The 25,799-nt window shown below is 39.0% G+C and overlaps 1 long non-coding RNA gene and 1 other non-coding gene across 3 annotated transcripts; one reads left to right on the forward strand and one right to left on the reverse strand.

Annotated features, from left to right (window-relative positions):
* Positions 1-12,786: 12,786 nt before the first annotated feature.
* On the reverse strand, positions 12,787-21,324 carry LOC107784246 (uncharacterized). 2 transcript variants are annotated; one of them, XR_012711442.1, is made up of 4 exons: positions 20,916-21,324; positions 16,959-17,103; positions 12,892-13,011; positions 12,791-12,805 (listed from the first exon to the last, which is right to left on the reverse strand). It is a non-coding gene; the product is annotated as an uncharacterized LOC107784246 (transcript). The 2 variants fall into 2 exon arrangements; XR_012711441.1 differs by lacking the exon at positions 16,959-17,103 and having other exon boundaries at positions 12,787-12,805; positions 20,916-21,322.
* LOC142182625 (uncharacterized) lies at positions 13,011-14,343 on the forward strand. The gene is made up of 2 exons (XR_012711443.1): positions 13,011-13,517; positions 14,136-14,343. It is a non-coding gene; the product is annotated as an uncharacterized LOC142182625 (long non-coding RNA).
* Positions 21,325-25,799: the final 4,475 nt, after the last annotated feature.

The following is a 25,799-nucleotide window of genomic DNA, read 5'->3' on the forward strand; positions in this document are numbered from 1 at the left end:
ATGCCTCAAAATACTTCTTCCCCTCATCAATCCTCCTTTAATAATGGATGGCTGCTGGATTCCATAAGCATCTCATTCTCCTTCGCTCAAGATTGGTACGATGAGTGGTTTCAACTGTGCAAGATACACAATCGCCCACCTATCCATAAGAACAATAAAAGTGTTAGAAACAGTTAACATTCCATCGATATGTCACTCATGTTGGTTGAGTGTCATTACTTAAACCTCTCACTTGTTATATCCGAACGCTAGCATGCTAAAAGAACTTATGGTAATTCAAGCAGAGCAGTAATCCAACTACTACTTTTTAAAGTCGCAAGTGAAAATGACATTATTTCAAGGCTAAGAAAGCATGACAACACCAAACAATAAGTAGTACTTTCTCCAATGCTGTAGGGCAACCAGAACTAGCGACATCTTCTAAACGTGACTATCAGTCACAATACAGCCTTCCAGCAGGAGGAGAATTTCAGTGGCTTGTGCAGAAAACTGACCAAATTACACGGGGCTTTCTATTTAATTCTTTTTTACGCGATGCTTCTTTAACAGAAGAAAAGAGGTAATATTCTGGCCATTATCCACTGCTAGAGTTCCATAAAGCAATCAATCTCAAACAAGCTCACAACTAGCCCATATCCACTCATTAAAAAGGTTAACATGGCGCAATGCCATTTGCAATCATCAGATGATGGTAAATACCTATAAATGTCCTTACTTTCTCTGATTTCTCAGAAAACAAGCATTTCAAGGGGCTGTGATGAGTATAGAGTTCAACGTGATATCAAAGCAAGCATAGGTCCTCAGTTCAAATTCATAGCCACCCATTATCAAAAGAAACTTTCACGTACACCAAAAAGTATCAAGCGTGCATGTGAGAAGATGTGTTGAAGACATAATTAAACAAATAAAAGCGTGTTCTCTCAAAAGTTTAAACTTTTAGATGAGATGGTCACAACAGTCATCTATCCTAGAATCACGATTATTGCGCACACGTTCAATTACATAACCAGCCAACTCCTCAAATGACCATATGTTCTTCTTTGTAGCATCAATATCCCAATATCAAAAACTAGAAAAATCAAACAACCCACTGTCTAATTTATCAAGCGATATATAAAACAAGTAATCAACCAAAATATGTACGTATCAGTGGAAAGGTAGTCTACATAATACATATAATGAATGGGTGAATGGAAATACAACCCCTTTAAACATCAAAACTTTTGAACAGTGCAATGCGGTGTAGAAAATTCAGAATAGGATGTTTACCGTGAAAATGGTAATAACAATTAAATTTGTTGATGGGACTCTAAAAATACGTGATCTATTTTTATGCTAGTTGTTAGAACAGTTGATACTAGATGTGTGAAGCTTAACGACGAAATACGAACTAAAACAGGATTATAATCAAACCGAGGGGCTAGCTATCCGGGCCTCGGGCTAGCTGATGAAAGGCCCCGAGGTCGACGCCTGGGCTCGAGCTCGAGCATCGGGGATAACCGGGAAGGGGCTAACAGTCAGGATATAATTGGAAGAGGCTCTTTATGGCCAATATCAAGCAATAAATGAAGAACAAGTATGAAAGCAATAAATAAAAGATGTAGTCTCGAGCGAGTAAGTTAGAAAGAAAAGAGAGATGTTATTGATCTTGTGTAGAGTAGTTGGAGCAATAGCAGCCCCTTACAAAGTGGTGAGGATCCCCTTTATATAGAAGGGGAATCCCGCCATTGTACAAAATACATTAATTGTAAAAGCATGAAGATGGGACGGCTAGAAGTGACGCCTTTATACAGGCTCCGGGTAGGTCGGCTTTGTCAGACTTAGCTGTGTACCTTGGGAATTCCCCATTTTACTCTAGCCTCGATCTACGTCCTCTTTAAGTCGGACCTCGGCGAGCTCCGAGGGAGGGAACTCGGTCACAGCTTCGCGTCCTCGTGGTCTTGAGGTATCCTTCTGAAGTGACTCGATAGCAAGAATTTAGACCTTCTGATTTTGCCGCATACAGATAGTCTCCGCGTTTCTCAAAACGAAGCGATGGGAAACGATTATGATACCCGACTCCTCGGGCTTACCGTGACGACGTCATACCGATGATGCAATTTATGGCGTGAATTTTCACGATAAGCAGGACATTCCATGGACTTGTCTTTTCGACGCCATTCAATGCGTTGTCGATTCTCGTCCTTCAAAGTGGCAGTACTGTCGTCGATTCAGTTCTTCAAGGATGCAGTAATTGCGCCCGCCGGTCAGTCTTCCAAAGGCATTGATGACCGTGTTATTTCCCCCTAAAAATGGGGGCATTCTGGCGTCATTTTTCTATCCAAGTGTCTTTCTTCATTCATTTATCCCTTCCTTCTCGCCATCTTTCTATTTTGTTAATCACCATGTTTGAAGTTCGCGGCCTTAAGGTTGTTTGGCTGCGTTCCCACTGTACGGGCGATGGCCTTTTGCCTGAGCTTCCCTTTGTCGAGCGAGATTATACCGTCTTGTCGTCGCTGCCGTTGTTGTTACGATTGTTACTGCTGTCCTGATTGGCTCGAGATGACGATAGACGGGGAATCGACTTTCCCCTTTTTTAGAAAGTTATTCGGACTATACACCGCTGCTCACTCTCCTACCCTGGCCTGGTGTGGCACTTCATCCCTTGGGTTTTTTCTTTCCCGAGGGATAAAATGGCACAACCGGCCATTGAGGCTGGGGCCCGCCGAATCTTCAATCTTTGGCTTCGGCGGGCTATGTCTCTTTTCTCTGCCTCTTCTGCATTCCCCCCTTTTTCCTCTTCTTCATCTTCTCCCTCAGCAAGGACTCTCCGCGGGATTGAGCTGGAAACCTAGAGGAGATGATGATCGAAGGAGTTGCCTTCGAGGGTGCGAGCTCGAGGAGGCGGCGCTCGGGGATGATGATACCAAAGATGAACCTTTGATGGACTAGGTTCTTAGGCTTTCACTATGGGTGTATACCCCTTTGTTTCTGTGTAAGGACCCCTTGCAGGCTTTTGTAATTACATGTAAGGACCCCTCGAGGGCCATTGTAAGCCAATATTTATGAAATAAAAAGGACATCTTCTTCGTTTCTGCTTTTGATATCTGCCATATTCTTGTATATTCTTGTGCATTTGCGGGGATTTTGAATGTATGTCTCTGTTGACGATCGTCAATATCCAACTCGGGCGCGAGCATTCTTTCTGGTCTCTGGTTGATGGAAATGGCTCCTTTCCGAGCTCATCATTGTTTCCCGGATCAAGCCTGAAGCAGTCCGATAAACCCAGGTTATCGGGACCCTCGAGCCTCGTGGAGATAGAGCACCGAACCTTGAAACTTTGAGAGCGGCCTCTGAGTAGGCAGGTCTCTGAGGAGGGGTTACTCATATTTAGGCGACTTCCTGACGCCGAGCCCCTATAGACGGAGCTCAAAGTGCTTGTTTTTCTCCTTGAGAGGAAACTTCGAGGTCGGGTACCACCTCAGAACCCGTACCGAAGCCGTCAGCCTCCCGAGGCCTAACCTGGGTAGGCGAATCGTTGTTCTTTCCCCACATCTATATGTGGTTGCTCCCGCTTCTTGGAAGATCCCATTATTTCAGATAGTTATCCTTCCGTTTTGGCATCGAGTCCTTCGTTGCCTTAAGCGCCAAAGTGTTCGTGTAGGTTCCCGCTTCAATTTGCTAGTTCCACCATAACCATGATTGCCAACTTCAGGGTCTGACCGGCAGAGAGGGGAGAGTTCCACTCCCAGTGCTCAGGATCCACGGAAGTTTACTCTGAAGACTATGTCTTCGATAAGAGAGAAGCATCTGGAGATAGTGAGGAGAGACTGCGGATGGGGCGAGTATTTTTGCAGGTGCTTTCCCCGGATGAGGGTATCACGGACCTCGCCGATGGATTCCTGAACGTGTACTTGTACCCTTTCGCGCTAGGCCCCCTTAATAGGGTCGTGCTCGATTTCTGTTTAAAGTACCGGGTTACTTTGGCGCAGATACGTCCATCGTTTTGGCGAATAGTGTTGATGATGAGGTTCTTTGCAGAGAAAGCGGGGCTTGAATTCACGCTCAGTTATCTCGTCAGGCTATACCGGCCCTTTCATCATCGAGGTCTACTAACCTTGCGGTGCCATTCGTCCACGCCCTTTGTTATTGATGATGAGGAAGATAGAGATCGAGAGTGGATTAGTCGATTCGTCCGGGTTCGGACGACTGACGTTATCCCTGTGGAACTTATGCCATTCCCCGAGAAATGGAATTACACGCGTGAGTGGAGCGTCTCGTGCTTTCACAGATTCGCTCATGGTGAAAGCTAGTTTAGTAATCGCGTTTCCTTCTTTTTTGCAGCAATTTCATGGGCGCCGGGCGAAGTTCCCGATCTGCCCGGCTGGGTCCGGAAGCTGGTGACCCAATCAACTTGTGACGAGCGCAGGTGGCGAACTGTGTCCCGAAGCAGATGGGAAGCAAAAACACTATGGTACGTGCATACACTGCTTTTACCTTATCCTTCGTGCATTTGGGAAGGCATTTTCCCCTTTTCATGCACTAATCTTGTTGTCGTAGGTATCGGAGGGTCTCCAAGGGCGAGGTTGTGTTCCTCCGGAGAAGGGGAGGAGTTGCCAGCTTCCGAGCTGAAGGACGGAGACAATAAACGGGATACGCCTTTCAGCAGGGCGAAACGGGGCCACGTCTTTGAGGAGGGGACATCGCCCGAGTCTGTTGTACCCGTAGTTTCCGACCTTAGAGAGGAAATTCCCCCGAGCGATCATGCTTCGACCGAGTTTGGTCCTTCCAGGGCCAAGGGGGCTGGATCAACAGAGGTGTGCTTGGCAATCGAGGAAGTCCGCCGACTTCACTTTGCAGTGAGTTTTTGGCACAGGCTTTCCGAGTCTCGCGTCTCCCGTTCCTTATCGAGCTTTTCTTCTGCAGGCCTTTGACAGGCTTAGGTCTGAGCTGCTCCGTCACAGAGCTAGGCTCCAGAAAGCTCTGGATGAGGGTAGGTCCCTTAGGCTCTTTTGCGAGGAGAAGGAAGTTGAGTCGACACACTGGCGATATGAGGCGTACCGGAGCTCGAATTACGAAAGCTATTTGATGGAGCAGGTAATTTCTCATGGTATGCGTTTCGCTTTTTAACCTTTTGGGTTAATCTTTTTGCCCATCCCAGTTGCAGAAAAAGACGAAGGCTCTGGAGCGCCTTAGGAGTGAAGCCGACAGAATCAGGAGTGACTGTGGCAAGCTAAGAGCTCAGGTGCAGGTTCAGGCTTCAGAGGAGAAGGGTGCCTTGGCTAGAGTTCCTGCATTCGAGGCCCAACTCCGCTTAGCTCGTGACAACGCTTTAGTTCAAGCGGATATGATCACGAAGCTCGAGTCCGAACTTTCGAAGGTCAGGGCTGATATCGTTGATGCTCGGGCTGAAGCAGCATTGAGCCAGACTAAGGCTGATCAGGAGATGGCGATTCATTTGAAGGATGCCACTGATGCCCAAGCCGAGTTGAAGAGGGTCCTCGATCGTGAAGAGAAGATCGAAGAATATGTTCGTTGCAGATCCCGAAGAACGGTTCTTGAGGAGATCGGAGCCAGGGGTTTTGTTCTCTCGGAAGAGCTAGCACGAGCGAGGGCGGACGAGCGTAACGCTCGATCATTCCTGCCTGATATTGAGGAGGGTGAAGATGAGGCCGGTAGGCCGTAGCCCTTAGGGGCGGGGCATAGACTCTGCCATCTTATTTGTGATATTTCAAGAGCACATCTGTAGATGGAGGATGCACTTTTTTATGTATGTAAATAGAAGAGAACTTTGAAGCTTTATTTCTTATGTATCCCTTTCTGCTTCGCTTCTGACCAGGTGGACTGGTTTCGGAGTTGATGAGAATCCTTAGATTCGTAATATGGCTCCGGGGCTCATCAGGCTTGCCCGGGGGCTCTTACGCGTTCGGTTGATGCGGCCTTTAATGTAAGCTGGCGTTAGAGCTCTTATGTTTTTGCTCAACTGTTTTGGGTTTAGTCTCCGAGTCGGGCTTCGACTCGAGCCCATTCGACCCTCAAACTTTTGTGTCCGCATGGGCGGGCGACAATGGCTCTTTACGCCTTGCCCCTGGGCATTTGTATCTTAACTATTTCGGGTTCAGTCTCCGAGTCGGGTTTCGACTCGGGCACAATTGACCATCAAGTTTTGTATTTCCGTGGGCTGGCGACAACGGCTCTTACGCCTTGGGTCGAAGCGACCTGTTATGTATGTGGCCCTGAGGCTCATGAAGTTGGCGACAATGGCTCTTACGCTTTCCCTTAGGCATGTATAGTTAACTATTTTGGATTCAGTCTCCGAATCGGGTTACGACTCGAGCTCACTTTGACCCTCAAGCTTTCAAATTTTTAAGTTGGCGACAGTAGCTCTTACGCTTTTGGTCGTTGCGACTGTTTAGTGTGTGTGACCCTGAGGCTCATTAGGCTGGCGACAATGGCTCTTACGCTTTGCCCTTAGGCATATATAGGCTTTGCTTTCCTCTCGTTAAGGACTTTCTGAAATAATTTTGCCTGACCCGTCGTCGGTTCGAGAAGAACCTCGATTTCAAGTCGTTTGCGGCGATGTTCGAGTACCTCAGAAGGTTTAGCTCGTAGGCTGAGTAGCTCGAAGCCTTGTGATTTGGAGCTGACATAGTCGAAGCTCGTTTGCCTGTCGAGGGTAGCCTGTTTAACCGGTTCTTTTCGAAGTAATGGCCTGTGATTTTATAGCGACGGTCGGGCGTCCCTGAGTCGCGTTAGTTTGGCTGGTGCAGCCGTATTGACCGTAGCCATTTGTGTTTGGCCGGAACCATTTTTGATTCCAAGTGTGGTAGTTTAGGCGTCTACATCGAGGGTATGCCCTTTCGGGAGTCTTACAAATTCGACATATAGCCTAAACTTCGAGATCGAGTTTTATGCTTTTAGTAAGGTCTTACAAAATTTTCATGCATGTTGAGGTCTTATAGTTTTTTCATGCCTGTTGAGGTCTTCCAATTTTTTCATACCTGTTGAAGTCTTACAGTTTTGTCATGCCTGTTGAGGCTTACAGTTTTTGTTGCTATATTAAATAGGTCTTGCTAGACCGAGTTTGCCAGCTCCGGGTCTTATGGCCTTGGATTTTTAAGTGAATGGCGATTGGCTATAGTCTCCGAGTCATCGAGTCTGTTTAGGCTCAGGGGCCGTTACTCGCGAGCTCGGGGTTGCCTCATTGAGGGCTTACGTTTTTTGGGGATTCCGACCATGGGGTCATGCGTTTTCCGAGTTTGTGATGTCAGTCTCCGAGTGTTCGGGACAATTTTCCCTTTTGGAGATATTTCGTATTTTCTGTGCTGCCTCATTGAGGGCTTATGAGTTTGGAGTCCCGACCCTGAGGCCATGCGGGCGCCGAGTTGTTGGCGCTAGTCTCCAAGTATTTTCGAACGTCCTTGGCGGAGGGATCCTTGCAGTGAAAATGTTGAATTTTCTTTGGAGTACGAGATGCTTTGGCGAAAGATGTTCTTTGATTGTTTGGCATAAGTACATGTTGTTTTGTTGCAGCGAGCCCGGGTTATGTGGACACGGTTTATTTGACCGTTTGGCCCGGTACATTGTTTCCTGTTGGAACTTAGTTAGTCGTTCCCTGGTTCCTCCAAGTGGACGACCTCTCAATGGGGCGCCCCAGTGTTCGGGGTTGATTGCAAAAGAAGCCCTGCAAGCTTGTCGGATCTTCCTTAGGTAGCGCGTTGCCCTATTAAGAACCTTGCCGGCGAAACCCTATTCAGGGCAAAAGCTCGGCCGAAGGGAAAGAGTGCAACGAATGCCATTAAGGCCTTGGGATCTTCGGGTTGAGTTAACACTTTCGACCACCCTGATCGGGCGCCTGCATATGGGTTAGTGTAAAATAACGAAAGAGGGAGGTGGTCTTACCTTATCGCGGGGTACGCAGGCGATGTTCCGAGACCTGATTGTCCTTGTTGTTCGGAGCGAGGACTCTGTACGGCCCTCTGCTGTGTTTAATCGGGCTTAGCCGAAGACATAGTTTTATTACCCTTTGACTCTTTCGAGAGTGGAGATATTGGTGTCGGCGCTACGTTACGTAACGCGAACACTTCCCTTGCCGCGTGTTGCTCCCCGTTGACGGTTTTAATTCCGTCCTTTGCTGGTGATTTCATCATTTGGCGAAGAGGGGACGGTACCGCCTTCAAGCGGTGCGTCCGCGGCCGTCCGAACAAGGCGTTTATACCTCGAGTCTCCTTTGACGATATGGAACTTGGCGTTCCGGTCTGCACCGGCCATGCTGACTGAGAAAATGGTCTCTTCTCTCGTTGTTTCGATCGCCGTGCTGAACCCGCCAAGGATTTGAGAGGCGGGCATGATTTGGCCTGGCAGTCCGAGCTGCCCTATCACCCTCGACCCGATAATGTTGGTCGAGCCACCTGAATTCAGGAGCACATGTTTTATTTGAAATGAACGAATGAGGAAGAAGGTTACCAGTGCGTTGTTATGAGGTTGGGGCGAGGTTTCGGAGCCTTCCTTCCCGAATGTGAGGGCATCTTCGGGTACGTATCCCCGGGTCCGTTTTCTCTGGTGATGGATATTTTTGTCCTCCTCTTCACAAGTTCCTGGAGAGTGTCGGCGCTCCTCCAATATCATGGTAATATGTCGCGGCTTATTTGATTCGTTCTTCTTGGCCGCCTTTCTTTCTCGGAACTGAACTTGAGCTCGATTGCTCAAAAATCCTCGGTGGTGACTTTTATTGGGTAGTTTGGTTGTTTCCTTGCGGAGTTGGTGGCAATCTCTGATCCTATGGTTGTGTGTATTATGAAGTTCACGTACCAAGTTGTGATTCCTCCGAGAAGGATCCAACTGGATAGGCCTGGGCCATTTGGTGTCCCTGATTTTGCTGATCGTGAACACAATGTCTGATACAGCGACGTTGAAGTTATATTCTGGTAGGCGAGGTGCCCCCGTTGGCCTCGCGTCTCCGTCGACCCTGGCTCTGTTAATGAGCCCTCGAGGATATTGTCCTCGATCCATTCTCCGACATTCCTCCTATCTTCGGCGTAGGGTTGGTATCTTTCTTTGTTCGATTTCGGTTTCTTTGCCAGGAGCCTGCTCGAGTATACTGAGCCCAAGGGGGCTCCCAGCTGGTCATCCTCGACCCTGATTTGCGACTGGTACCGGTTATAGGCGTCCGACCAGGTCGTGTCTGGATGCTCGATCAAGTTCTGTTTCAACTGTCCTGAAGCCACCGAGCTTCGTTCATTCAGGCCTTGAGTGAAGGCCTGCACTGCCCAGTCGTCAGAGACCAGGGGTAGTTCCGTTCGTTCCGTCTGGAACGAGATACGAATTCTCACAGCATTTCATTCTCCCTTTGCTTAATCTTGAATAAGTCGGACTTTCTTGTTGCTACTTCGATGGCACCGGCGTGTGCCTTTATGAAGGAATCTGTCAGTATGGCAAATGAATCTATGGGGTTAGGAGCTAGGTTATGATGCCACATCATGGCCCCCTTCGAGAGCGTTTCCCCGAACTTCCTCAGTAAGACGGGCTCTATCTCGTTGTCTTTTATGTCATTGCTCTTTACCGCGCACGTATAGGTAGTGACATGCTCGTTGGGATTTGAGGTCCCGTTGTATTTTGGGAGTTCCGACATTCCGAGCTTCTTTGGAATGGGTTTCGGAGCCGCTTCCTCCAGGAACGGCCGTTGTACGAATTTCTTTGAATCTACACCCTTCAGGACTGGGGGTGCGCCTGGGATTTGGTCGACTCTGAAGTTATAGGTTTCGACCTTCTTGCCGTTAGCTGCTATCGTTTTCTCGCCTGACTCGATCTTTTGGTGAGGTCCTCCAGCATTTTCACGATGGCAGGATCGGCTACTGATCCATTGTTGCTCGATTTCTTCGGTACCTGTTCGGCCGGGGGAGTAGTGTTCAATGCTACTGTGCTGGGAGTCTTCGGGTGGCTTTGCAACTGAGCGATAGCCAACTGTTATGCCTGCAACATTTCAAAAATAACATGAAGACTAACTTCCTATTCTTCTCGGGCTGGGGTTTTTTGGGCTTCCTATTGGTCACCATGTCGTATGCTCCTGTTGGTGTGTGAGGTTTCATCGACCCGCTGCGCGTCTTGCGAATCCGCGTCCGCTGGAATCGGTCCAGGTGCGTTATCGAGGTTCTGCGGCAGTGCACCGACAACTAGAACAACCACACCGTTTTCTCCGTGGTTTTCGAGGTTGTCGCTCTCGACTCTGTTTACTAAGCCAGATATTTTGACCTGAAATCGAAGATCTTGGACAAGAAGAAGTGTGAAAGATAACTTGTGTTGTGTGACGAAACCAGCAAGAAAATAATCACTATTATTTTTAGCCCCACAGAGGGCGCCAAACTGTTTACCGTGAAAATGGTAATAACAATTAAATTTGTTGATGGGACTCTAAAAATACGTGATCTATTTTTATGCTAGTTGTTAGAACAACTGATACTAGATATGTGAAGCTTAACGACGAAATACGAACTGAAACAGGATTATAATCAAACCGAGGGGCTAGCTATCCGGGCCTCGGGCTAGCTGATGAAGGGCCTCGAGGTCGACGCCTGGGCTCGAGCTCGAGCTATCGGAGATAACCGGGAAGGGGCTAACAGTCAGGATATAATTGGAAGAGGCTCTTTATGGCAAATATCAAGCAATAAATGAAGAACAAGTATGAAAGCAATAAATAAAAGATTTAGTCTCGAGCGAGTAAGTTAGAAAGAAAAGAGAGATGTTATTGATCTTGTGTAGAGTAGTTGGAGCAATAGCAGCCCCTTACAAAGTGGTGAGGATCCCCTTTATATAGAAGGGGAATCCCGCCATTGTACAAAATACATTAATTGTAAAAGCATGGAGATGGGACGGCTAGAAGTGACGCCTTTATACAGGCTAGGGTAGGTCGGCTTTGTCAGACTTAGCCGTGTGCCTTGGGAATTCCCCATTTTACTCTAGCCTCGATCTACGTCCTCTTTAAGTCGGACCTCGGCGAGCTCCGAGGGAGGGAACTCGGTCACAGCTTCGCGTCCTCGTGGTCTCGAGGTATTCTTCTAAAGTGACTCGATAGCAAGAATTTAGACCTTCTGATTTTTCCGCATACATAAGACTTAACTAGTTTCTCATTTCAGGTCAAACACGTGAAGTCATGCTTCAACATTCAAGAAATATGGCAACATGTACCATGTCTTGTTTTTTCTATTGACCCCACGCATGTTAAGAATGTGTTTTCTTTTTTCCTTTTTTCCTTTTTTGTGCGTGGGGGTTTGTTCGCTCTGTGTCTGAGTGTGGTGTGTGAATGACAGAGAGTGAGAAAGAGAGAGGGATAGAGATAGAGAAACTCACATCATCCAACAGCATACTGTAGCAGTTATAATCAATGTCAGGTGTAACCTGCACCACCAAACTTCAGTTAGAGATGTAGCAACAGAGCTCAAAGTTTCTGTTCAAATGGTTTGTTCTCTACTGATCTTCAAATACTTAACTCTATAAAGAATATGCTTTTTGTTAGTTGCAATCTTAACATTAGGAGGTTTGAGCAAAGAAGTGATTATAATGGGACCATTTAAGCTATTAAACTGATATTTGACTTACTAATAATCATGTAAATTACAAAGTATTCTAAGGAAGCCTTAAAAAAAAGGGAATTTAGAAATTTTGTGCTGCCTTTGATCCAATTATAAGCAACACATAAAACATATAGCATTTTGAATTAAATTAACTTAGAACTTAAACATGAGGGACCTCAATGTAAGGAATATTAATGTGTGAAATTTTAAAGCTTAAGTCTTGAAGGTTTATTCAATGTCATGATAGTCAGAAGAGCATAGGTGAAGTTGATGCTCTGACGTTTTCCTGTCATAATATCTCCCGAGTGTCTGTTATCTCAAATCTATTCAGAAATTTCGCTATTCCAGATCAGAGATGATCAAAGGATTAAAAAAATTGCAGCACAAATCGTTCAACAATCTTGTGCTCAAAACATTATCACCGGATACAGACTAAAAATCTTGGTGATTTCCAATCCGCCTAAATGCAGAGTATACTTTGTATGGGTGAAAAAGATGCAAGCACTCGGTAGAATAATCAAGCTGCGCTAAAGCTGCCTGGACACCACCATAACAAAAGGTAAAAAATGGATAGACTTCTCCAATCAAACTAAGCAAGAAACAAAATAAACAACTGATTCAATATCAAAGAAGCATGGAAAAGAACTACAGTACTCCATTTCTGATATGTCAATAAGGGATTAACATATAATACGTCCTCTGTCCCAATTTATATGGGATCATTTGACTAGGCACAGAGTTTAAGAAAAAAAAAAAAAAAAAGCTTTTGATTCTTGTGGTCTAAAACAAGCCTTAGATATTTGTGTGGTTGTAACCAATCTCATTAAGGGTAAAAAGGGGTATTTTAAAGTTAAATTATTTCTAAATATAGAAAGATTGATATTCTTTTTGCACAAACTAAAAATAAGAGCGCCGCATAAATTGGGACAGAATTATTGATTAACATTCAATTAAAACAAAAAGTTACTAACTTTGGTAAAAAGTGAATCTGTAAAACTCTAACCAGACACTAATTTCTGAGTATAAAGCTGGTTTAATCAAGCAATCCGCAGAATAATCAACAACAATAGGCCCAAAAAAAACAATGTGAAGGTAATGTAGAGAATTTGTAAGAAATTAGAGCATACAGATTAGTGGAAGGCCCTCTATTGCAGCAGATTCCAGCGCAGAAACATGCAATAACTCCAACCACAATAAAAATTAGAGTTGTTACCAAGAACCCCATTTTCCTTCCAATCTCACAACTTGTATTTTTTCTGCAATAATATTATGAGCTGAAAACTGGATATTTTCGGCAAAGTATTATATAGAAACAAATAGAAATATAAATAGATTATTTTACCAAATCCGCCAATGGGTTCTGCAAATGAGAGAGATAGAGAGCGTCTATGGAGAAATTCTTTGTAAAATAGGAGGGGAAATGTTCACTGGTGTTGGGTGAAGGAGAAGCAGAAACGGTGATCTGAAAAATATATAGTAATACTTAAATGTATTTGTACATATAGCATATAGTATAGAAATTAAAAGTGCTTTTGCGGCGACACAGTCGCCACTAAAGGCAAGTAATATCGCCACTAAAAGTGTGGAAGTAGGTCGTCACTAAAGTCCATAGCAGGTCGCCGCTAGAAGGTACAATTCTTTTTTTGGTAAATAAAAAAACTTTTATTACCAAGTATAACTGTACAGTACAAAACAAAAGGCAAGATTTGGACAATTGCCCCAAACCTTCTAATCCCAGCAACTTCTAACCAACATATTGCTGTACTATTATATTACATCAGCTCAACATCTAACTAGGATAAAAATCAAACCGTTCCAAACCTCTTGCTAATCTACTCTTCATTGTCCCCCTACAATATACTTCTTCTATGAGTTGCCTGATTATTATAACAGGTGTTCTTTGGTAAGCAACCTCCACTTCCAACCGAGAGGTTGTGAGTTCGAGTCTCCCCAAGAGCAAGGTGGGAAGTTCTTGGAGGGAAGGATGCCGATGGTCTATTTGGAAACAGTCTCTCTACCCCAGGGTAGGGTAAGGTCTACGTACACACTACCCTCCCCAGACCCCACTAAGTGGGATTATACTGGATTGTTGTTGTTGTTCTTTGCTTGTTGTGAAATAATTTCATGTTCCTTTCTTGCCAAATAAGATATACAGCACCAGCTAGTGTCATTCGAAAGATCTCAGCTTGGATGTTCTTTCCCCTTATGAATAGTTGCCCAACTGATTTCTCCATTCCAGTTTTGTACAGTTCGATAGATTCCTAGCCATTGTAATAGTTTACTCCAAACATTAGTAGAGAACTCACACAAAAAGAAGAGATGATCATGACTTTCATCAGCTAGACCACGCAGAGGATAAACCAAGTTATCAATAACTCCCCATTGTGACAATCTATCTTCTGTGAGGAGTCTGCCATATAAAGCCAAGTACAACAACAACAACAACCCAGTATAATCTCACTTAGTGGGGTCTAGGGAGGGTAGTGTGTACGCAGACCTTACCCCTACCTTAGGGTAGAGAGACTGTTTCCAAATAGACCCCCGGCATCCTTCCCTCCAAGAACTTCCCACCTTGCTTTTTGGGAGACTCGAAGCCAAGTGAAGAATGAAAAACCATTTTGGACATCCAAAAATATTACATATCAATCTTCTCCAGTCAACTTTACAAAAAATCTCCTCTCAATTTCAAATAGTACATCTTTTTTATAGGGAAAGATTGCATCTGTCGAACATCATCCTCTCCCTACCCAGCAGCCTCTAGACATTTTCTTGCATCAAAAATCTTTTGAACTACCCATGATGCCTGTGTAGGTTGTGCTATCCATACCGATTATTCTTTTATGTAATAAGCATATATTCACCCATTGCACTCATAGCTTATCTTTTTTCTTCCACACACTCCATAGAAGTTTGCAAATGACAGGCCTATACCAAGTTTTTATATCTAGAAAGTTTATGCCTCCAGCTACTCTTGGATAACACAGCTTTTCCCATGCTATCAAAGCTTTCTTAGATAAAGAAGTACTCCCATTCCGCAAGAATCTCCTACAGATAACTTCTATCAACAACAACAACAACCCAGTATAATCCCACTTAGTGGGGTCTGGGGAGGGTAGTGTGTACGCAGACCTTACCCCTACCCTAGGGTAGAGAGACTGTTTCCAAATAGACACCCGGCATCCTTCCCTCCAAGAACTTCCCACCTTATAATTTTCTTTGGCAGAATGAGTATTTGGGACCAGAAGACTTGAATAGTAAACAAGATGCTCTTAATCAATTGTACCTAGCCAGTATATGATAAAAATTTGGAAGTCCAGAAAATTATCTTTCCCATCATTTTATCCAGTAATGGTTGATATTGAATTATTGATAATCTCTTATCACTAAGAGGTACCTCCAAATATCTAAATGGTAGTTCTCCTTTTACAAACCCAAGTGCATCAGTAATCTCCTGCTGGGCAGTAAAGCTAGCTCCTCCAAAGTAGATTAAACTCATAGAGCATGTTTGGAAAGCCACTTTGGAAATGGATTTGGGTGTAATTCGGTGTAATTACATAGTTTGACATGTTTGTTTGGCCAAGTAATTACTTGGTTAGCATGGAATTAGGTGTAATTGGAGGGGTGTAATTACACTCTTCAATTCTCAAAGGGAGGTGAGAATTGGTGGTAATTGCATTGTGTAATTACAAGGTTGTTTTTTAGTTTCTTTCTTTTTTGTTTTTATTTTAATTTATTTTTTTATAACTTTTTACTTCTATTATTTTAATTTTATAATTTTATTTTCTTTTGTAATTTTAAAATATAATTTTCTTTGTACATTGTTTATTTTTTATTTCTCTACCTTTACTTCTTGTGATTCCATGTAATTGCTTATATTTTATTTTTTATTTTTTATTTATTTTTATTATTCTATTTGTTGAAACTACACCTCCTGATATTAGAAATAATGAGTAATTAACAAATTTGGCATATAATTAGTGATGCAATTAAAGTGAAATTTCGATGTTGAATGTGATTATAAACTTATTATGTTTCCTAATCTTAAGTTGTAGTGGAATTTACTATATTATGTTGGAATTTGACATATGTTAAACTTTTTTTTTTTAATTTTGAAATTGTGTTATATTCATGGTTTCAATTGTTTTAGTAGTATTGGCTCATATTGCATGTTGTTCATTTTTTTAGTTAGAATTGATAGATTAGTTTTGTCAAACATTTGAATAATATTATGACATATTTATAAATATTAATTAATTTTATCAAACATGAATTCCACGATATTTTGATAAAACTTATATTTTTAGTTTTTGTAAGTTTCTAAACTAAATATTATTAACTTGAAAAATATATATATATAATTATTTTTACAATGCTAGTTATAAATATATGATTACTAATTAATGTATATTCACGAAAAAATATACATCTTAAATACCAAATATAATATCATTTATACTTATAAAAAATTACAAGCATATATTTATTATATTAACTTTTAAGTTTTGATAATTATTTCATTTAAAATTTTATCTAACTATGTAATTACACTTGTGCAACCAAATAGTAAACTTGTAATTACACTACGACAAACAAACAGATCGTCGTAATTACACAACTATGTAATTACTATGTTGTGTAATTACTACCCTAGTAATTACACCAATTTCAATTATTTGGTGACTTTTCAAACAGACACTTATCAACATTTGCTTGTAATCTTGATGCCTGTGAGAACTCTTTAAAGCAATCATACAACATAGTAACAGAAATCATGTCTCCCCTACTAAACAATAGTATATCATCTGCAAAACTAAGCTGGATAATATTCAACTTCTCACACTTCGGATGAAAATTAAAATCAGGCAACCTTCTCAGATTCTTCAGAATTCTAGTGAAATACTTCATAGCTAGTATAAAAAGGAAAGGAGACATAGGATCTCCTTGTCTCATACCTTTTTTTTGCAGGAAATAGGAGAGCAGGTAAACCATTAATAACAATAGAGTAAGACACAATGGTCACACAGGACATAATCCACTTTACAAACTTTTCGGGAAAGTTTAAACGGTTGAAAACTTGTTCAAGAAACTTCCATTCCACATAATGATATGCTTTCTTCATGTCAATCTTTAACATACATCTGGGTGATACTCCTTTCCTACCATATCCTTTGATTAGTTCATAGATTAAAATAATATTGTTTATAATAACCCTCTCTAGAACAAAGGCTGACTAACTATTATCAACCAGTATATCCATCATCTTTTTGTAACCTTTTGGTAAGAATTTTGGAGATAATGTTATACAGTATGGTGCAACAAGATATAGGACTAAATTCGGTAATTTTAGAGGGGGTTTCTATTTTTGGAATCTAGGTGACAATGTACAGTTGATAGGTTTATAGAGCTCACCTGAGGAAAAGACATCCAGAACTGCACAAGTAACATCATTCCCAATTATGAGCACGTTCTTTTGAAAGATAGCGCGTTCAAACCATCACAACCAGGTGCCTTGGAATCATCAATATCCATTAGTGTCAATGACATCTGTCGTTCCCTGTTAAGCAATCCCCCTTCTTTCATTACTTGAGGATTAATTATCGTTACTTGATCCGCTGAAGTTCCCAGTAACTGTTTATAAAAGCTCAAGATTTCATCTTTAATGTCTGTCTTACTCTGTAGTATACACCCCGTTGTATTTAGTAGACTGTGTATACCATTTTGAGCTCTCCTACTTTTCATACTGGCAAAGGAATATGAACTATTCGAGTCTCCTAGTTTTAGCCATCGTCACACCTTTTTTTGCCACACAACCCTATTATGAGGTTGAGTTAGAAGAGTTTTTTCAATTAAAGTGACGTTTTGAAAAGGGATTATTAATTAATTAGAATCGCCACTTGGAATTGGATTTTGGTGTTTCAAGTCAACTTTTATTTGAATCTCTTATCATAAGGAAGGTTTGACTCATAACTTATGGCCTACGAAAATAGAAGACTGAGTAAGAAATTCTATTAATCGAGGGAAAAGTGTAAGACATCCCTCGAGTCCCGTGGTTCTAGCACGGTCGCGTTATTGACTAATGTAATGCTTAAATCAATTTTTAGCTATTCTTGTATTTTATTGATTATGGTTGTCTATTACCATTTCACTTAAATTATTATATTTTTATTAATTGTTTGGACCCAGATGTGATACACATACAAGGTATTTCTTTGAAGTTAGATGTTAAACCAAGGTACAGAATGTACACATGATTAAAACATAATTATTTTAAATTTGAAGGCAACGAGACGTGAGAATGCGCACATGACCCTTTTATTACTTAAGCATATTAATCCAAGGTTCGGGTATGAACACATAGACTAATATTTAAAGTACATCTAAAGTTTTTCTAGTGTTTTAAAGTATTTCAATTATTTTTTATATTTTTATCATAATTTTTTTTACTTATTTCTACGAGTCTTAAATTAGTTCTTGACTCATCTCGCTACCTTACCAATATTTTACTCTTACCATGCTAATTATTTTACTTCTTGCAACGATCACATATTCAAACAAGCTATAATATTTGAACAAACATATATCCCAAACCATTAATCTGTCATAAAGCAACAAAAAAAAATGAATAACAAATAAGAAGCCATCAAACATGATGTGAAACCATTCTTTTAGCAATGCACACGTCAATATAAACAGATTCCATATTCACATGTTGACATTGTGAAAAATATAGAACTTTTATCTTACGTTCTAATAATAAAATAAATATTTATCTAAAAATAAATAAATATAATATGTGACTAAAACAAATAAACTTGCTCTAAAGAATACAATCAGTTTGTCAAAATCGCATATAAAATTCTTTGACTCAATAATTTAATTCATTAAATCTATTTAACAGTAAGTACATTGTCAATACAAACTAATTTCAAAACTTAGAGACCATGACTTAGAATTTATATCCAGAAGAGTAAAATAAATGCCTTGAATACCATGACCAAACATACTAGATTTACCCAACGGATTCTTAAAAAAGAATTGTCAACTTACTAAACTTGTTTGATAAAAGTCCTTTGATTAATACACTGACTTATCAAAATAATCTGACCAATTTATTTAGATTAATATTTAATATTATCAACCTCAAATTGGATTTACTAATTCAAAACAAAACCGAGCTTTACAAGCTATATAGACTTAACTAATTAAGAATAACATGTTAACTCCCATTATATCTTACCTCCAAATTCATGAATTAGTATAAAAGTGTTTTTAACATATTAAAGGTACATGCACAAAGGAATAACAAACTTTGGCCACTTTTCTCTATCTTACAAGAGAAAAAGAAAAGATGGCAAAAAATAATAATAATAATTCTAACAAAAACTTACCAACGGATAAAGGAAATTTACAGACATTAAGAAGACATAGATCTCATATATCATGTTTAAACTATACAGAGGAAATTGAGTGTTATCTTTTGTAATATTTCACAACAAAGAAAATATTTATAATCTGCTGAGTTGAACTCGCGAACTTAAAACCACACAGAATACTTTGATTTTTGACTTCGAACCTAAGAAATCCACCCAATAATTTATCTCAAAGTAATTTTCACTCTAGAAGAATAATGCTAGTTTTTCTTATGTTGTTGAATTTTTTCTCTATCTGATTGCCTTTTTCTCTCTCGTGATCTTTTTCTTGAGTTTTACCAATTAAAGTGATATTAATTGAAATGGGATTATTTTATTTATCAGAGTCGCCACTTGGGATAATTTATGGTGTCTCAAGTCACCGGTTTATTATAAATCCCAAATCGAGGAAGTTTTTATTTTATTTTAAAGGTCTGCGAACCAGAAGTTCTAAGTAAGGAATTCTGTTAACCAGGGAAAAGGTGTTAGGCATTCCCGGGTTCCGTGGTTCTAGCACGGTCGCTTAGTGATTATTACTCAGCTTAAGTTGTCCAATTACTTATTTAGGACCTATGTGCATTTCCTTTTAACCGCTTTTAATCACTTGATTTATTCGTAATTAAAGAATTGAGTTACGCGTACGTATACTTTTTTCTTTTGGCGCGTCGAAAATCATGTCACGCGAACATGTCCACAATTAATAACGCTTTGTTTATTTTATTAAGAAAAATTTGGTTGAAGTTGCGCAAACGCATTCCTCGAGTCTCTTTTTTAGAATTAAATTCATAATTATATTACGTGAACGTATACATAATTAGAAGAATAATAACTACGAGTATTTAATATCTAAGTTGTAATACTAATATGAGGGCCATAGGTTATGAATTCCGTTTAAACATGGCACACCTCAAATTATTATTAGGGAACATAATTAATTAAACTTAAGGATGCTCTTATTTACAAATAGTTGAACTTAAGATATATGACTAGTAATTATAAGAGAGCTTGGGATACATGCTGGGCCTTTATCTATCTTGGATCGAGGGAATTGGGCCAGTAGTAATTTAGTTAGGGGACGAGGCATTGACTACCTAGGCTCGAAATTAAGCCCCAAAAATGGACCTTGAAGGCCCTGTCAGGTTTAAAGCAACTGGGATCATTTCTTTTGGGTCAATGCCCAAGCCACACATTTGTATTTAATTTTTTTTTTTGGGGGGGGGGGGGGGGATATGGAAAAGAGATAAGTCAAGGTTGGATCCTGTTGGTCTTGAAATTGAGCCTAAAATGGCAGAAGGCCGGATCTGGTCACTCTGGGCTCATAATAGGCAGGCCAGTTCGTGGGGCCAGAATTAAGCTCAGCTTGTTAAAGGGAACTCTAACGAGCCATGACTGAAAACCCACACCCCTTAATTCACAAATAACAATAAGATAAACTAATGAGAATCTCGAAAACCAAACATGCATTTGACAATCAGACTATAGGCTTCTAGTTCATTTGTCATGCTCTTAACAACGATTCATAAACTTAAAACATGCTTAAACTTATTCAGCAGGCATACATACATGGCCTATTTAACGATTTTGAAATCTAAAACTATTCAGCTGAAGTAACAATGCATCTTTCAAGCATGAGTAAAACACCAACTAATACCTTCTAATGAAATATCTAATTAGAGTTGTCATTGTAGAAGAAATGAACCAACTTAAACACTCATATGTGAAAATCCCAACTAGAGAAAAGAAACTGCTAATCAATATGCAAATCAGAAATACTTAAATGAAAATAGCAAAACTAATAAGATCCTCAAATACTAAACTGTTGGGAAGAAAATCAGACTTTAAGTGAAAACTAAAATTTAAACATTTGAGTGCCAAACTCCATTTAACATTTATACATCAGCTCTAAGGCTACAAACACCATTACATTCACTTCTATTCCAAAGATTTGAAGATGTACCTGGATACAGCCAAAGAAACAGAAATGAGTGAGTAACTTTAGCAAGCAAACGGTGGAAAATAACAGCAACTCAAAGCTGTATACAACTTAAAGCTTAACCCCAGACTTGAATCTGAAAAATCAGAAATCCCATAGAGAAACTTTTCTCGAATTTTGCTCAAAGAATCTGAATAAAACTAGCCACAAATGAAACAATAGCTGAAAGCTTTTGAAATGCTATTTTTGGTTCTAAAAATCTAATTGTGTTTTCAGAGATTTTTTTTTTTTTTTTTTTTTTTTTTGCAGAAATTAAGGCTGAAAGATGTGTATGAGAGTGTGGGAAAGCTTTCTTTATATAGAGCGCCCAAAAAATAGCATCTAGAAAATATTCTACCCTAAATTCCCTAGCTAGTACAACATTTCTGCAGAGGATAAAATGTCCAGCTATCAATTTTCAGCATCTTTTAAAACTAATTTGGACAGCTGGTACACTTTCTAGAACATTCAAATATTTTCCTAATTAGAAAACCCTAAATTGCCCTTCTAAAGTCTGCTTATTGCAGTTTTTACCTAAAATTTTTTGTTCAATTAAGTCCCTAAAGTTTCTATTGGCTTTCAAATCAAAGTAAACAGAGGCAGAAACAAGAAGGGATCCAAAATCCAAATCGAAATGACAAAAAGAAGCGTGATGATGCAATTTAAAACTAAAACTAAACTAATTAGTAAATGAAAATGCTTATCTAATTAACCCTAAATGAAAACTGAATTTAAACGAATATTGGTGGCAGAAATAGTACAAACAAAGAATAAATAAAACTTAAACATGCTTCGACCAATTTACTAAACAAGAATAAATAATTAAACTAAACAGTTGTGAAATAAAGAAAAGAAAAATCTAAAATAAAAAAATCCTAAAATATGCAGCTAAATGGAAACAATTAACATGAAAATAAAATAATAAAACAAGGTAAAAGTACACAGAAAGAAAAAAGGAAATTACCTAAAATTGGATTTTGTTATGAACTCGGCCAAACTTCAAAAGGCATAAATGAACGTTAATCAACATTAATAAGAACAGTCGATTAATGGATATTTTAGTTCATTTGACCAAGCACTAATCAAGTGAAGAAGAAAGAAAAAATTAGGGTTTTTTCGAGATCTGAGATTTAAACTTCGACTAGATTGGGGCTGACTCGAGGGGGGCTAAGGGTGGTTTGAGGTTCAGGTAGGGGCAAGGACTGTAGGGTGTTAATTGGGTGGGGGGGGGGAGAGGTTTGAAGCAGTTAGGGTTTTGGTATCGAAATTTCGATTTGAGATTCAAGGAGTTTGACAGTGATTCGAAGGAAAATAGTTGGATATATGGACTGAGGAGGTGAAGGAGGGTTCGGGGTGTGAATTTGGGATGTTTTGGACCACCGGAACCGCCGTGAAGCGATTTCCGGTAGGTGGTCTGCGGCGGAGGTGGTGAAAGAATATATGGGCAGCTAAGGTTTAACAGTTTAGAGAGAGAGAGACGAAGAGTGAAAGGGTTCGGCGGGGGGGGGGGGGGGGCTGAAGTTCAGACAGTTTTATATAAATTGACCAACTAGTTCCGAGCCGTTGGATGATCAAAATCTAACGGCTGTGATTAATCCATATGAAACGGGGTCATTTAGCTTCAGGTGGGTCTGGACCTAGTAAGGCTTGATTTTGGGGCTTGGGTTGTGGGCAATTAGGACGGGTTTGGGGCAAATTTGGGCTGATTTCGTTATTAGCCAAATTCCGAGAAATCTATTCTTTTGAAATACCCTCTTTTATTCCTATTCTTTTCTTTTTCTTTCTTTTTTTAATTAAAAATCCTAAATTATCTAAAAATGTGAAATTAAACTAATTATAAAAATTATAAACATCACTTAATTCTAAATTAAAAGATAAAAAAATCAATAAACTAAAAATTAAAAGACAAAATGTAAAAATGAGCTATTTTTTGTGATTTTCAAATTTCTATAAAATAAATAATTACTGATTAATCCTAAAAATGTAAAACAAATCCTAAATGCAATGCACGATACTTTTGGCATTTTTTCATGATTTAATAAAATTAAACATGCACAAAAATGCAAAAATTGAACAAAATTCTACAAAAATTCCTAAAATGGCGAATAATTAATAAAAAATCTATTTTCTTAAGATTTTATAGGAGTATCTCGTATAGGGAAAAAATCACATGCTCACGGACGTGACGGAGTGGGGGAAGTGGGGAAAAGAACGTGAGGGAGTTAAGATTTGTTTATTTTGTTATCTTTTTTTTTTTGTTCTTTTTCGTTAGTTGCCTTTTTTCTTAAATAACTCTTACTTATTAATTAATTCTTTTTTTAAAATGAAGAGAAAAGAAAGTAAAATACATAGCTAAAAATATTAGCCAACTACTTTTAGACTTAAATATTATATACATAGGATAACTAAATATTTACACTATAGTATAAACTATACTAAAAAAGATACCTTTCTTACATTTAAAATTCTAATTAGAAGAAATCAGATATTTTATTATTTTTTTGTAAATTTTCTTTTTCTCTTTACAAATAAAAATAAAATTTGTACTCTAAGTATGTGAACATTTTTTTTTATAATGTTTAACTTTTTTTTGAACAAAACCTATTAAAGTAAGATAAACGTTTAAAATATCAAGATTTGGACCTAAAAGAAATATTTATACTAAAGTAGCGTAGAATTTAGGTACGGTAAAAAATTAGTTATTCACAACCATTACACCCTTGATTTTTGTTTAAGAATGCTCTCTCTTCTATCAAATTCCATTTTTCTAGTTTCAACTTTATCTCTTGTTCAGCAGGAAAACTATCTAGAAGGGGCAATTTAGTGGCGATCTTATTTACTTTTCGTAGCGACCAAAGTCGTCACTAAAAGTAAATAATGTCGTCAATAAAAGTTCGTCGTAGGTCACCATTAGAAGAGGCAACCAGCTATGCGACTTTACTAGCGAAGTTATATATATATATATATATATATATATATATATATATATATATATATATATATATATATATATATATATATATATATATATATATATATATATATATATATATATATATATATATATATATATATATATATATATTTTTAATATTTTTGCCTCTGATTTTTTGTCTATTATAATTTCTATTATGTGTATATAAGGACTTTTCTCATCTTATTCTAATTATAAGTCTTATACTTCTATAGTTTTCCTAAAATTTATATTTTATTCCTCTTTTTGTTTGTTTACTTATCGTAATTATATTATTCATTACTTAGTATTATTAAATTGACATACGAGTATTTATTAACTTTCCTCTTTATATTAATACAATAATCTTTTTTTATTAGCCATAAAATTTAACTTAATTTTATCTGTATGATTATTTCTCGAAATTCTTTTATTATTTACATTTATTAAAAATATTGAGTATTATCTGTTTACTTAATTTTTTTATAAATAATTTTAAAGTATAAATATCATTACATTATCTCTATTCTCCTAATCATACTTTTTTTTATCCTATAATATATATTTCTTATTTAGCATTTATCTATAATATTTTCATCTTTATTGTTATAATTAGTTAAGATAGGACAGTCTATTGTATCTTCCGAAAAATATTTACTTTATTTCTATTCAAATTCAAAAGAATTTAATTTATTATCTTTCTATTCAAACTAAAAAAAATTATCTTTCAATTTAAGTTAAATGTTATTACAAATATTATCCTAAATTGCCAAGTGTATCTATAGTAGCTTGTCACTTGACTTATTAGCAACATTCACATATTAGACCTCTTACCGGATAGTCAGTAAAATCCTTTGCAGAAGCTTCACAACCACGCGACCGCTGACCTACTCATAGGAGATAACGCACCTGAGCCCGTGCTCATTCACCGGCTGCACAAGTCCTTTCACTCCTCGTGGACATCAACTAAATGTGCGACAATATCTTCCAATTCAAAGTTATGTTGTATCCTTCTTCATATCAAGCAGCTTCTTTCCGTCATATCAAATCTCCCGCCGTTATGCTAGCCAATATTTCAAATTAAGCTCGTAGACCTAGTCACTGTCCACCATAAATCCCAAATCACTCTAAACGTTTCTCAAGGAGTGTAGTCCCATATGCTACTTTGTCCCAAAGGCGAATTGAAGAAAACCACAACACCAGTGAACTTAACGTACTCAACAAGGACAATGACACCACATCACAGATGAAAATTCCACCACGCTCGAAAATGTCAAGTCTTGTTACTCCATCAAACCAAACTTGAACATTCATAGCCTGATTTCCTCTCCTCCGCCGGAAATAAAATTCTGAATCTCTGAATCTTGCATTGAGTAAACATCCTTCCAAGTCATTCACTGCTTCAACGCATAGACAAGCATCCTACCATTACACCAATACTGTGCGGTAGCAACACACAAAACGTCATAACAATTAATGCCAAATCTCAAAACCTTAGGTAATACTGATACTGAGCAGAAACGACAGAACGACCTTCCGCAAGGCGATGACAATAGCCCAATCAAATACACAGGGAGGAACATCCCGCACCATATTTGTAGTACCATTACAATTTCTCAATTCTCGATCGATATAGCAAGCGCTTCACGTCACATAAGATTGAGTAGGAAATAAACAAAGTCATAAGCCTCAAAGGAATCAAACCACACGATGAGGAATCAAGAAGGGAAGTGCTCCTAATAGCCTTATAGCCTCTCAAAGATAAGTACAGACGTCTCCATACCAATCCGCAAGACTCTACTAGACTTGCTCAGACTCGTGAGACCTAAGTGAATCTAGTGCTCTGATACCATGTTGTCACGACCCAAAATCTACTAAGGGTCGTGATGGCGCCGAACACCGTTGTCAGGCAAGCC

Source organism: Nicotiana tabacum, chromosome 7 (genome assembly GCF_000715075.1).
Source record: "Nicotiana tabacum cultivar K326 chromosome 7, ASM71507v2, whole genome shotgun sequence".
Classification (NCBI taxonomy): domain Eukaryota; kingdom Viridiplantae; phylum Streptophyta; class Magnoliopsida; order Solanales; family Solanaceae; genus Nicotiana; species Nicotiana tabacum.